Source organism: Lytechinus variegatus, chromosome 5 (assembly GCF_018143015.1).
Source record: "Lytechinus variegatus isolate NC3 chromosome 5, Lvar_3.0, whole genome shotgun sequence".
NCBI classification, from domain to species: domain Eukaryota; kingdom Metazoa; phylum Echinodermata; class Echinoidea; order Temnopleuroida; family Toxopneustidae; genus Lytechinus; species Lytechinus variegatus.
The window spans coordinates 33,269,282-33,284,220 of record NC_054744.1 but is presented as its reverse complement, the minus strand read 5'-3'; the positions used below and the strand labels follow the sequence as shown (position 1 = coordinate 33,284,220).

General features: G+C 37.9%; 1 long non-coding RNA gene across 1 annotated transcript; it reads right to left on the bottom strand.

Annotated features, from left to right (window-relative positions):
- Positions 1–1,119: 1,119 nt before the first annotated feature.
- Positions 1,120–12,601, bottom strand: LOC121415960. Its single transcript, XR_005970077.1, has 2 exons — positions 8,454–12,601; positions 1,120–1,447 (listed from the first exon to the last, which is right to left on the bottom strand). It is a non-coding gene; the product is annotated as an uncharacterized LOC121415960 (long non-coding RNA).
- Between the last annotated feature and the right edge of the window lie 2,338 nt (positions 12,602–14,939).

Sequence of the window (14,939 nt, the reverse complement as noted above, 5' to 3'; positions counted from 1 at the left end):
TGAGACCATTCAGCCAAGCGGTGTCAACTCTCAAGAGAGAGAGAGAGAGAGAGGGGGGGGGTTGGAGGGGGAGCGGGTTGGTGGAGCGAAAAGAGTGAGGTATTCACTGTCGTGATTACAAAATCCCCACATATCGAGGAGCTTAGAATAGATAAGATGAACACGAAATCAAAGAGATATTTTCTTTAAATGTATCCCAGTATAACACGGGAATGAAAGGAATCATACAATACCACTGTTCCTGTATTCCGGCTTTTGTTTTCTTTTCCCAGACCTCATTTCGTCAGAAACAAAGTACGTCTCCCACATCGTACAGTTCTGCCTTGTTATTTTTTTACAGCCAGTGTATCCATTAAGTACCCGTGCACCGTTTTAATGTTATAAATAGATCAATGTAAAAGCAAATATTTGAAGAGAGCAAGCAGTCTTGCGTTTCTCTACATATTTTCATCGTTTCCATGGGGATCACTTTTCTTTCGACCGATTCATCCCTAGCATCCTCCCAAGAGAACACTACAGCTTATTAAGCGTTGGCACGAATGTGATATGTCACAATCACACTGGCGCAACCGAGTACAGACCGACGAGAGCTATTACGTTATGACCAAATGACATATCATCGGTCGGTTTGAAATCGGTTTCATTAGTGTGACTTTAACATACATTTTCAAGCTCTTGAAATATTCCAATAGGGAAGGGGGGGGGGGGCATATGGGGCAAGTTGAGCAATTTGACATCGTTTTTTTTTCAAAGGTCACAATGAATTTCAGTGTGGGGGTAGAAAGTTATATATAGGTGAAACTATTTCCCAAGAATCAAATTTGAAGGCAAGTTACTTATTTCTACAATATTATTATTAGTCATATCAATTCTAACATGCAAAATGCAAAAAGTGTCACAAATAACCCCGCCTTCCCCTATAGCAGAGGCAAAAACATTGTCCGGATTAAGGTAACACTTGTAAAGACGTCGAGCCTTACTTCCTCATGCACCAGTTTCACCAAGTATATCTTATTGCAGTCACATGGTGTATATGGCAAATCTTCTAAGAAATGATAACGAAAATTTGCATAAAAATGATTTGAATGGAAGGTGGTACACATATCACACCTATTCGTATTGTCTTAACAGCCCCCCCCCCCCTGCAAACACACACCCCATACACTATAGATCGTTGCACATCTAATATGAAGGGGCATGCTTTAATGAGCAGTCTTGATCATTCTGCTGGCATGGCTGGTGGATGGGTGGATTGACAGATGACTAGATGGATGTGCGCAAGGATTTACTTACATTACTTCAATAAAGAGATAAGATATTATATTGTTTGGAAAATTAGATCTTATAAGGGCTTCTGCCTGTTTATTAATGATTAAGAAACGTGACTTACCAAGAGTTGGGTCATATTCATTGATGAATCGCCGTGTAATAAACTTCACAGTCAGGGCTAGAAAGAAGGAATAATGAAAAAAAAAACATACCAGTATCACATGTAAAACAAAAATGCTAACAACATTATGAAAATCTAGAACGAAATAAGGCATTAAAATCACAAATCGATTCGTATAAACATGAAACAAAAAGGAAATACAATGAATGCATTTTATTTAATTATCAAGAATAATTTTTGGTTTCCTTTTTCGACGGTGACATTCAAATATCAATATAAAGGAATTAATTTAGATATTCGATACTATAACAGAATCTCGATCAGATTACTTAATATCTACAGAAGATATGTATATACATTTTCCTCATGGATGGCGAAACAGGGGATTCTGAGGGGAAAGGGGGCAGGTAGCCCCCAAATGAGTTGAGAAGAAAGGAAAAATCATGTTATAGAGAAAAAGACATGTAGGATAACAGGTATATGTGTCAACAATAATAATCAAACTAAATTTTGGTCTGACCCCGTAACAAAGTGCGATGAACGTATGGTCGCAGGCGATTTCATAAAATTGCTTCTTGTAAAAATAATTTTCTATGTACGTGTATGATGTAATCAGTTACCACATAACCTTTTCCTGCAGATGCAATTCATACTGTATTTTGATAAAATTGTCTTATTAGTTTTAATAAGAAAATAATTCAAATATTAAGTAGAAATATAGATTTTTAAACAAAAATGCGCACTCATTTCCAGAAATGCATGTATATGAAAACAGCCTAGCCAAGGATCTATCCCCGGGCTTATACCACTGGAGGGACCACTCGGCCTCGGCAAACCCCACCGACAATTGTAGGCGGTTAGCAGGTTACAGGCCACTCAGGTCACACCAACGAAACCGATTAAGAACGATCAAAGCTACAGTATTATTTCAAATGGCATTTTATCGGTTGGTTTGGAGTCCGTTTTGTTGGTGCGGCTGTCGCATTAGACATATGGCAGCCAGGCGTAATAACGATTGAATCAGTCTTCACCCCGGAGTCTGCGACCCGATGTTGCCCGAACGCGATCACCGTATCGTCACCCCGTAACGTATGGTTGATGATGACTTCTGATAACAAACACACCACAACTTTACCCGACCATTATTCATCTTTACTGATGTAGATTCACAGTAATCACCAGATGCAATGCACATGCCACTAGCAAAATTACTAAGTAATCTCTCGACCAAAAAAAAAAATGCAAGCCCTTTTGTATATATTGTTCTATTTCATTCATAAAATATACTGTTGTCAACCATTTAAAAATTTAGGAAGGGAAGACTTGGCCCTTTTCAATCCCGTGGGCAAGAAAAGACCAGAAACTCGTTCAACAAGGGGGAAGACAAAATTCCAAAAATCGCGATTTTAAATCTTTGGGGGTAGGGATTAAAATGGGTGAAATGACGATGCTCTTTCATACTCCCAAACTGTTAACTAATGTTAGCTAATACTTTTCGGTAAGAAATCATGGCCTTGTATGTTGGTAAGGTCGGACACCAGTCCATGAGTCTCTGTGACAGTTTTTAATTGTCTGGTGTCAACATGATCAATGCTAGATTCTGTACAGATTCCGGATCGCTGATATTTCGTGATTTCTACCAGGTTCATTGTAATCAATAATTCAACAACAATAACAAAGAAAAATTCTGAATGAAAATACCAATGCTAAAGTGGCCCTAGTGTAGCCCCCCCCCCCCCCAAGGGGAAAAATATATATATAATCGTCAATATGAACACAAGGCTGTCAAAGTGAGCGAGACAGGTAACAAAGAAATTGACTTTATTGAATGCAGAGAGGGGCAGATATTTTTTTGTTTCATTTATTTTATGTTATATATTTCTTTTATGGAGGGGGCGGGCTGGAATCTATTCATTCAAACAAAATATTTCCCCAAAATCTCCACGATTCCGGGGCAATTGATGGGGTCACCTGCACGGAACGATTAGAAAAAATGTGTCAATTTTCGACTAGTATTGTTAACGTTTCTCTTTGTGATAACAGTCCCAAGCCATATTTGATAAGTTGCCTTAATAGTTCCCCCAGGCTGTTTTCGCTCCTGTTCTATAACGTCTCCCATAAAACGACGGAGTTTGGGTCTGGTACGTCAAAACGAGCGTGCGACCTATATTTTAGGAAATAATAAAAAGGGTGATGAATGTGAGCTATTTCAGAAAAAATGAGTTTCGCATTTCACCCTATAGAAAATCAGAAGATCATGTATTCAGGGCACAATTATTGTCGTCAGGTGTGGATCAACGAATTTGGAAAGGGTGGGCATAAAAGTTCATAAATTATGTTTTGAAAAACTAATTCAGGCCTACCAGTTTTTTTTTCAACTTCTAAGTGTAGCTCAGCCTCTTCAGAACCTATGAAAACCAAAGCTAAGAAAAATTCAACAATAAAAAAAATACAATAAAACAAACGGAGAGTTGAGTACTTCAAACACCGGACATGGTGGCTCAGTGGTAGAGCACCCGCCTCATGAACGGGAGGTCGTGGGTTCGATCCCTGACCGAGTCATACCAAAGACTTATAAAAATGGGATCTTCTGCCTTCTTGTCAGGCGCACGACGTATGAGAATGGGGAAGGGTAATAATAACATATTATGGAAGAACAGCTTACAGCTGAGAGTGGCTACCCTGGGTAAATAAGAGTTATTATTATTAAAAGAGGTGGTATTAGGATGAGTGCTTACTCAAGGGCTTAGCCTTTTTTTTCATTTCAAACTTGCGAATTCAGTAATAAAACTCAATCTGTCAAAATGATCTGAAATAATCTATTCTCAGGTTTTCCTACAAACGCTCGATCAACAAAATATCATATCCAACATTAAAAACGGAAAAAACACCTTTCTGTGATGTAAATTTTCATTTCTGAAAAAAAAATCCTGAATAGAAAACATTAAAACGGAAAAGGAAAGGTTTGATGGTTGATGATCTGTCATGTACTATGGGTATGATTTGTTTTTCATAGATCGTCAGTCGCAAGTGACACACTAGGGGTTCTGCAGTTTAGACCTTTTTTTTTTTGGGGGGGGGGGGTCCAGAACGTTTGTGGCTATTTTCGTTTTCTTTTTGTTATTGTTGAAATACATATTTTCCTTCATTCTACTTTTTCATCAGATCCAAGCTTTTTCTTGGAAAGGTTTTGACACCCTACATATGCACGCGGCGACAGACATCAACATGATCACGCGACAAATGTCAAAATACATTTGGATGTTTCAGGAAAACAAGGGGCGTGGCCTAACGAGAGCAAATCTCAAGGATTTGAACAGAATATTTAGCATTCCAATACCTCGCCAGAGCTACACACTTAAAATATATATCTGAAGTAAACTTTTGCCAAGTCTTGATTTTTTAGTAAGTGATATAAACATATGACTGATATGTTTATATGAAAAATAGACATATTGCATATTTTCTGGATAAGCATGTTAACAAGTTCACATACAAGTATCCAAGATAGCAAGCCGAATAAATTGCATCGGTGGAGTTATGGGTTCATTTTGATTCATTAAACATAATCGTATTTCATTAATTCTAAATCATTTACTGTCATCTATTTCCATTTAATTATATTCCATTTCATCTGTTGTATTTGTTTCATTCTGTATAATCAGTAGGTCCATGGTATACTGACGTAGGCCTTATATGTAATCTCAACAAGGTAGGACGTAGTGAAATTTTAATAATAGATGTGAACAAGATTCATTCATCTACATTTCTACAATTTCCGGCAACCATGTCTTTATTGACGCTTATAGTTGTAACAATAGTCTGCTTATGAAAAAGGCGCGGAATCAATCAATGAAATCAAAATAAACTATGAACTTGATTTCTGCTTTCCGTCTAGACCAACCAATTTACTAGATTATGTTTATCCGTTACGTGTTAAAAAATAACCCATCAAGTTTAGTGCAATTTGACCCTTATTCAAATATTGGAGCTCAATTCCTGCACTCAGCATGCTCAGTTGATATCCAAATACAGGAATTAATTCAAAGAGCAAACATACACTGATCAGAAGCTTTTAGAATTATCTTAATGCCAAAGGAAGACATCATACACGTGCTAAGGCAAATTTGTCTCGCACAATGATAATTACATCTATTTAATCCGATTACAGATAACTAATTCCATTAATAGTTTTTTTTTCTTTATATAATTTCCACTCTTTGTGTATGTTCTTTTTCTATCTCAAGGCCTACTCGTCTCCCCTTATGAACCCACACACATTCTTGTACCCCCTCCACGCGCAGTAATTTCTTTATTTTATCCTCTACTTTTCTTTTTCTCGTTTATGTGTTTTATTTTTCACACTTTACCCCTCCGCTCTACTGTAACTTCATTGTAAAGAACAAGGGCAGATCCAGGATTTTCTGTTATGGGGCATTTTTCAGAAAAAATACACATAAGACCGTCCCCCCTTATCATGTGATTTTTGTAACAAAAGGCTTTGACAAGCACACACTTGCATATCTCCGCCAGTTTCCACTGCTTATATTTTTCCATTCCTCTCAATGGTTTGGGGGGGGGCGACACGGGCAGGATGTGACCCCCACCCGCTGAATAACACCATTTGGCGATCTGGTGTGAGATGACCACATCTTAATGTGTTCAAACTGCATCTGTCCATGAGATCCGTTGCAATAGTGTAAAATTAACAACATTATGTGTTCTTAATGACACCAACGAGCGCTGAAGTACCCCACTCCGACTAGTAAGTAGATTAATATATCTTAACACACCATCTTTAGAGGGCTACTAAAATTAGTCAGATAAAGTGCTGATAAATTAGAAAACAGTACTAACAACATTAATATGGGCCCACAAAGCTTTGCAAATATGGATTGAACTTAGGAGGGAATACACGTAAAACAACTTCGCATAATTAGTATATCGATTTTATAGTGGCATTAACGTAATTTGTAACCAAGGCGCACTGTGTACTAAGACATATAATATTCTTATTCTTAACAGATATACTATCTGTTTTTAATCAATAACTTTATGATGATTATAGTTTATACGACACACTATAGGAAACCGCAGGAAAAATTGCTTCGTCGTTGTGCATTGAATATTCCAAAATAATATTCTTTTCTTTCAGGAGTTTTAGATTGTGGGAGGGGGTGGCTAGCCAGACCAACGGAAGGGGTCAGTATACCAAAAAAAAAAAAACTGTCGTCATAATATATAGTTACACCGCCCAGTCCTGTCTTTCTATCATACTCTTCCTTCATCCCTTGTCTCCTGCCCCTTTTCCGAGTCTATTTTCGCACTATTTGAAAATAATAGGGAAAGCTATCCCCCTCTGCCCCATGTGGTACTGCAGACTGACCGAAAGCAGTTTATTCATGGCATTTCGCAGCAATCAGTGAATCAATACGCTTCAAAATGGCAAGTGAGTTTTCAGCCTGCTACGCCATGTGATGAGAAACTGGAATGCTCATAATTTCTCACTACCATCATGACCATAGTTACGATACTCTTACTTTAATTTCTTTTTACACGGAATGAAACCATTCTTTGCTGATTGTGTTCATTGCGTTACGCCCATTACCAAATAGCAACATCTTCCCATCCTATCTCAGCGACGCCTATTCTATTGTTAAGCATATTGTTAGAGTGGACGCAGTTTCCATGGTAACTAAATTCACACCATCTTCAAATGTTCAATATTCCTTGGTGTTCGCGGACTGCTGTCAATTAAACTGTGCACATAGACCTATAACTTGTATAATTCCGGCCCCCCTAAGCCCCCCCCCTCGACCACCGTAAAGACGTTATGCAATATTGATCTGTATAAACACATTGATTTTAAAACAAAAAACTGATAAAAAATAACTAGGATCATTTCAGTCATAATTTAAGGTGTTTTGAAAATAGAACGACATAATGCAACTTGCTACATAGGCTATCTTCCTTGTAACTTGCTTATTGTAGGGGTTATAGCAAAGTCCCACGTGCTCTTTCTGATGCTGGCTGGAAGGAAGCATGTTGAGCCTAATTCACAAAAATGTGTCGATGTGATTGGAGTTGACAGCACTGCTAAGATGCGGTGAGCCCCCATCTATTTTATGAAATTGTTCCACTGTGACTGGAAGCTCATTTCAAATCATAGATTGCATCATTCTTCTTATATCTTTAGCAGCGATCAATTTATCACGTAGAGACAGAGGTTGTGGGGTGGGGGTAGGGCTAGAAGTGGGTGAGAGCGGGTGGGATAGACGAGTTGAACATTATACCTATTTACAATACAACATTATCGGGTCATTATCGTACTTTGACCGTCTATCATGTCTATGAAGATAAACACGTATGCTTGCGGTTTAACATGAACACCATTAAGAAGACATAAAATGTTTGAATAAACATGATGAACGTATATCTATATTTGGTACGGCTTGAAATGATACAAATGTGATACGTTACAAAAATATTAGTGAATGGAAAGAAAAAATCTAGAATGTGATATTTTTTTGAAAAAATTAAGTATTGCTTGGCTCACCATATGACCGGCACAATTCTTAATCTACTTATTTCATTTTCGCATTTTCTCGTTTCTTATGGCGAGGGTGGTTCTATAGGAATGAATTGCCTCTGAGATGGAGATTGAGAAACAATTGATAAATTGCACCAAAAAAGTGGAAAATAGTATTGTTGGTGTGCAAGAGAAAGTATGAGTGCGAGTACAGCATAGAGAAGAAATGGTCAGAACGTAATATGGAATACGACTTCGAAACTACTATCGGGGGTCCCAGATAATACATCGCAGTAGTAGCAGTAGTAGTAGAAGTATTAATTTCCGAATTAAAAGCATAGTATGCTTTATATTCGAAAATAAATATGATTTAATGATATTGTATTACATACAATAAAATACTGTCAATTGCCTACATCCAGCTCGACCTGGCAGTCATGCTCGAACTTCGGAACCCGCGTTCCGAAGTTGATATTTTTATGTATTCGTATTACTTACCTATTAAACAAATTAAAACAATACCAACGAACTTACCGGATTTCCCAACACCAGGACTTCCAAGGAGGGCAATTTTACATTCTGGTATCATCCCCGCACTCCCGTTGCTACGGTTACGGAAGTTACGCGACGTCATGGTGAAATTCTCGTGCATTTAGAACAAGCTCTTCAGCAGATAATACCAAGTATATCAAATATTTGCTTTAAAAGTATTAAATGCGATCTCCTCGTGAAAAAAATTAAAAGTAAACTGTCGTACTCGAAGTATTCAAACTCAATAGGAGGTTATTGGTTATGGCGACTCTTGTTGATGGATAGTTAGTAAAAAGTACTAAAGATTGATTTTTTTAGAATGTAAATGCTTTTTTTTGTTTTTCGCAGGGCAATAGTCCACAAACTCGACAAGACAGTATGCACTGTACATCACTAGGTGTCCATAACAATCTTTGATCATGCCAATGTAGGTTCATTCCTTTGTTGTCTTCATTTAAAGGGATGTGTCTATTGATATTTTGTCACTGTTCGAAGGCATTCAACAGGCCTGCCCTGGACGAAAATCGATAACTTCTGAAGCCAAGCTGAGAACAGTAAATCTTTCGAACAATCAAAGAAACACGGAGGTTACAGTACGAAGCAACAGAGATATCGAGTGGTTGAAGAGCACTGTTTACAATACGTATGTCCCCACTCTTAAAATCTTGCTAGCCGAGATGGACGGATGTCAAGCAAGGAATACAAAAAAAAGTAGAATCCTCAATCGGTAATCAAAACACACTTTCCAATAAATCTAGTACTGGAGCCGTTCCTGCATCTCTACAGAAAATGTTTTTGGAGAAAAAAAACACTTCGTAAGAACAGAGGTGTATTACTAGTTACAGGAGAACGTGTTTAGAGGGAGAGTTCAGTATTTGAACCTGATAGCTAAATGGAGCCGAGGTACTCATTTGGGAGACATTTTGGCCTTCGAGGAAGTCATTTCTCACACATCACATTTCACAAGTTAGGTTATCAGAGTAGCTGTACCCCCTTTCTAGGTCGCACCCAAGTGGGGAGCCAGGCTTATGCAAAGTTCACGACCGACGGGCGACAGGAAAACCATAAAACTTGATATTGCACGAATATAAAAGCTTGAAGGTCAATGTTAATCCGAAATGGGTCTCGACGCTAAGTAATCAGAGTCGAAATACGCACCACAAAATCAGTCCCCCTTATTCCATATACAATCTTCAACGCAGACGAAACTTCAATTATCGAGCGCATGTATGTTTCCTCATTCTTGTCGAAAGAAAGCCGGGGAATTTCTGCAAGAAATCAAATAGACTGAGTGCCTACAATTGAAATGGCACAAAGATATAACTGTTTGATGGTGTTTTGAGGTTACACAAAAGATAACAACCGCGAGGCAATAACTTCCTACAAAAGAACCCTACAAAGAATCAATTGTACTCTCCATGAACTTGAGTTAATACCACCGGCTGCGAACCCAAACTCCACTCGTTTTCGTTTGATTTTCAGTTTTACTCACAATTTTCTTTTCAAGATCTCGTTTCACTGCTCGTAAGTTGTAAATCACGGGGTAACAAATTTTTCGGTTTGGGGCAGACGGTGCACGTTTCGCGGTCAAATGAGTGAGGTTTGTTGTACAACTCTTGGCGGGAGAGGTGACTCTGAAGTCATATGTTAGCAGTGGATGTCAACATGGAGTCCTCTACAACGACCCATCTCGTAATTGTCCTTAACTCGACCCCGATGTATAATTAAAGAAGTTTCGATTCCTCCGCCAAAGTGTATCAACAAGAATCTTGAAAACCAGAGAAGTTCGCAATTAGGTTGGACGGGGATTCATCTTCTTAACATGAAATGGTGCGATCCGTCAGAAAATGGGATTTCGACTCAAGCTTCTATGGGTATTTGAAATGGGATAAGCCCCACCACTTCCAAATGGTGTGAAATGCTTCAAAGTGTCTCAATTATGAAGCAACGGTGGATTTCCTCAAGTCTAATGAGCTTAACACTGATGTAATCACCTCTTGATAGACTACAAGACGATTATAGTTTCAGCAAATCCGCACTTTTTTATCAATGTTAGCACTCGGTTAAGACCTAATTATCACTCCTTTGAAGGCGATAGGTGAACAAGTATCCTTTGTATTTTATTTTTTGTGAGTTGGTCAAAACGATTTCCTAAAGATGATCTTTGCACCTCCCCTCGAGATCGACGTGCGCATGAAGTTGAAAATAAAATTTTCTTTATTTAATTAGGATGTATTTGTATTCGCATTTCGTGGTCATCTTCTAATCCACAGTTTCATGTAAAAAATAACGGGACATAAAGACACAGCGCACTGTGATTGAAAGTCCATCATCACACCTAGACAGAAGAACACCAAACTTTATTAAATTTCCCCCTTCATCGTGCTGAATAGAGATATTCTTTCCCTTTTTTTTACAGGTGACCGGGAGCCAGAATGAGAGAAAAAGAAACCCAAGACTTTACTGGGCTTCTTCAAATATGCCTCCGACCAACAAAACCACGAAAAGTCGTGCTATTATTCTGCGCTGTTATTATGCTCAACTGTGGTCCTACTTCAGATCATGGAGGCGGTCAAACAATCACAATACCCGAATGTTTGCGAGGATGACGCCCAGTGTGCTGGCCAAAGAATGGAATGTCCTCATGAATGTGCTATGTTGTCCACCTCTTTCTCTTCTTATCGCTTAATTCCAGAAAAGAGACAAAATATTATATCCAGGGCAGCGTTTCGATTGCTTTGCATAACCATGATAACTGTTGCAGACGACACCTCCTCCATGAAGTCTTTTAATATTTTGTGGAACAAAATTAGAGAACGCACATTTTACCGCTCGATTGAAACATAGGCTACATCCCATTTCATGAATGTAAAGTCTTATTGTGACGTCGTATATCAGAATATCGGCCAAATTCCACAATAGGTATTAAGAAATGATAATTGCTACGTTGGTCGAAGAGGGTGCCAAATGCTCGTCGATCTTTTGACCGAGTGTTGTGGAAAGAGGGGGCATGTCGTCTGCTTGCAAACACAACCCGCTGAATGAACATGCAAGTTGGCGCCTCCACCGCGGTGCACCGTGAGCTTTGGAGGCTGTTAGAAGGGCGACCTCAATGTAAACTTATCAATAAACTTGGTTTATGGAGTGCACTATTCAAGATGCAAGGGGGGGGGGGGGTATGAATTGATGAATATTTTAGAGGTCCTAGCCACCTCTTTCGGATGGTGATCTTATAGACATCCCCTGATTATCTACTTGATCATACCAATTAATTGCACACACCAGATAGAAACGGCGGGTGACTATAAATTTCTTTTTTTTTGCAACGCCACTTTAATATAGTGGATGATTTTTCAAGACCTCGCACAACTGTAAACACACACACACACACAAAACAAGAAGAATATAACTAATTCACTTTTTATCCTTTGTGATCGGATTGTACATACAAATTCTAACAAATATAGCTAACAAAGTTTAAAAAACTTGATGTCATAATACAAAAACTATTTATTGCCACAAACCAAAATACAGGTAGATTTGATTTCACCTTTTTTCCACATATAAATCCTTCTTGTTGCTCTGGGTCGAATCAATTAGAATAATCCTCGGAATATTAACATCTCAACAAGTCGAAAACGAAAGAAAAAAATGAAAACCCTCAGGAAAACACAAGGATTGGCATGCATGACTGTGTATTAGTCCAAGCATTGTCTAGGCTATAGAAACACTTTTCTTTATCGACAATAGTCCTGCATTGCCGACAATAGTACTGCATTGTCATGGTTGTTACCTCTTTTAAATGGCACGCCCATTTGCCAGTCAAACATTTGACGGAAAGATACAAACCAACCACGTGAGCAAATCAACGGTAAGATTTCTGAGAACAACTATTGGCGCAAACAACAGACTTCATGACTACAATAGTACTTCAGAATCGTAGAAAAATAAATTTAAAATAGAAAAATCATGAATAGCGTCTGCCCGTCTTCTGGTGCGGAGACTGGACTTCCAAACACTTATATGTTGTGTTTAATCACTAAACTTACTAAAGGGCAAAAACCTTACGGGTATTAGCTTAGGTTGGAATTTGTTTGGGTTTATTTCAGCTTCTACATAGTGTTTTCAGTGTGCACTGTGCTGTGTACCGTCTATAATACACTGAAATGGTAAACGCACTCTAAAATCTATCATCCAAAACAAAGCGACTGATCATGCTAAATATATACATGCAAAGGTTCATATTGGGTTTTTTTTATTTTAACTATTTGAACAACATTTGTGTCATTTAAGAATGCACTATGTAGGGACAGAATAATAATAATAGAAAAAAACATTGGTCATATTAAGCTATACATATACAAATCAATGTTGTTTTTTTATGCCATAGCTTTTCGTTTCTGAAAAAGTTGTAATACTATTACAAAGTTTATTTTTTTTTAATTCAATTTTATTTCATTCTATTTTGTTTTATTTTATTTCATTTTATTCGACTCTTCGTCTTCTTCTTATTATTTCACCTTATTTTATTTTGTTTATTTATTTACTTTTATGTTATTACTTGTACTATTATTGTTATTATTATTATTATTAATTTTTTTAATTTTATTATTATTTTTTTTGGGGGGGGGTGGTTAGGCTGTATGCACCTGGATGTGGGAGGTGCATAGGCATAAACAGACAGGACACAATCAATTTGTTGATGAAAACATGTATTGTATCTTCAAGGTGAACATAAGTACTTTAATCATGTACAAGATAATTGACAAGAAAATGTTATCCTAGAAGACTTGGGGCCACTGTCCTGTTTACTAAAATATATTTTGCTGCTGTTATTAACGTACAGATCAGTGGATTACGACCCAGGACATTGTGAAAAATCTACAATTATCTCAACAAAACCAGGCCATTTCAACAGTTGGCATTCCCCCTCGTTGCACATCGAGAAGTTACTGTACCAGAATGTTTTTTAAGAGTCTATTGCGAGGAGAAAGTAGCGCTATTGTCCTCTCCCGCAGTGTTGCACAGGGGAATAAAGAAATGAAGGGAGATAAAGAAAAAAAACACCACAACAAGAGAAAATCATCTTTGCTGAAAGATTTACAGGAGCACGAGACAGGAAACAAACAACAAGCCATTCAACCTCCTCCTGTCAAAGGAAATTCGTGTAATTACGGGCTCCAAGTTCAACACGATTTTTTTGTTTTGTTCGGCCCCCTTCCCTTTGGAGTTCATGCTGAAAATAAGTCGGATTATAGGTGTATTTTAATTGAAATGAGTGCCCTTTGTTTGGCGTTTTGTTCGAAGGGTGGGAGAGAGTTAAAGTATGCAGAGCCACGTACCAACTTTATTGGACAGAAGAAGAGAAAGAGAACGAGAGAGAAAGAGAGATGGAGAGAGAGATTGAGAGGGGGAGGGTATATAAATGGAAGCTCTCGTATGATTATGACAACAGGCGATGTTAAAATGCACATTGATTTTCATTGGTAGTACGACTTTTCCCAGTTACCTAGTTGTACGTCACGAGGAAGTGATTCGCCTTGGAAACCTTTCCTTACAAGATTAATTAGTAATTCACATTATCAAGTGACAATAAAATTAAATCATTTTGCTTTACAAACTTTTTTTTGGAAGGGGGGGGGGGGGGTGGTTGTATTGCCATTTTTTTGGTTTGCTTTTGCTTGTCATAATTTTTGGGAGAAGTGTTTTACTGATTTAGGTGCTAATTGCATATTTGCACTAGGTGTTTGTTATTAAGTTATTTTTGCTGCTTTTTTTAGCTTGTAAAGTTTTCGGGGAGAACACATATACCCACCCCTACAAACACAGTACAACAAGTTAAAAATATGTTATCCCTGTCCTTTTCTTAATGTTCATGTGCTTAGTTTCAAAGTTCGATCATTGGCGAGGAAATAATGGTAGGGGGGGGGGGTAATAATACAAGGCATTCCCACTTGACATTAACAATAGCCATGGAACTTTTCGTTGGGGGGGGGGGGTTCTGTCGATGAAGCATGGGTGTAGTTGGAATAGCAATTGGTCCCATTCTTTCGCATATATCTTTCGCCATGTTCGGAGAACAGTTATACAATATTCATAGTTAATATTTAACTTCGCACTAGCTGGTCGTGTTAATTTTCTATTCCTATGCAAGCGAGTCATCAAGCTAATTACCAACATTCGATGAAGGTGTGTTATCCTGAAGGCTCGACTCGTGGGGAAGAGATGCTGAGTAGTGTTGTGATGAGGAAAAAAAATCCGTGTTAAATTGATGATATATCATTTTAGATTATCAATGGATACCCTGTCCATTACTGCTAGTGATCTGTAGTTTATTTTACCAGATTGCAAGGAAAGACGTACCTAAGGAAAATAATATAAAGGGCCCAACTGTGCAAATTATATGATATGATAATGCATAGTAATACTTCTTTGTACTTATGCGTACCTATACATCGCGTTGTATTTTGCGAATGAATAAGATATCAT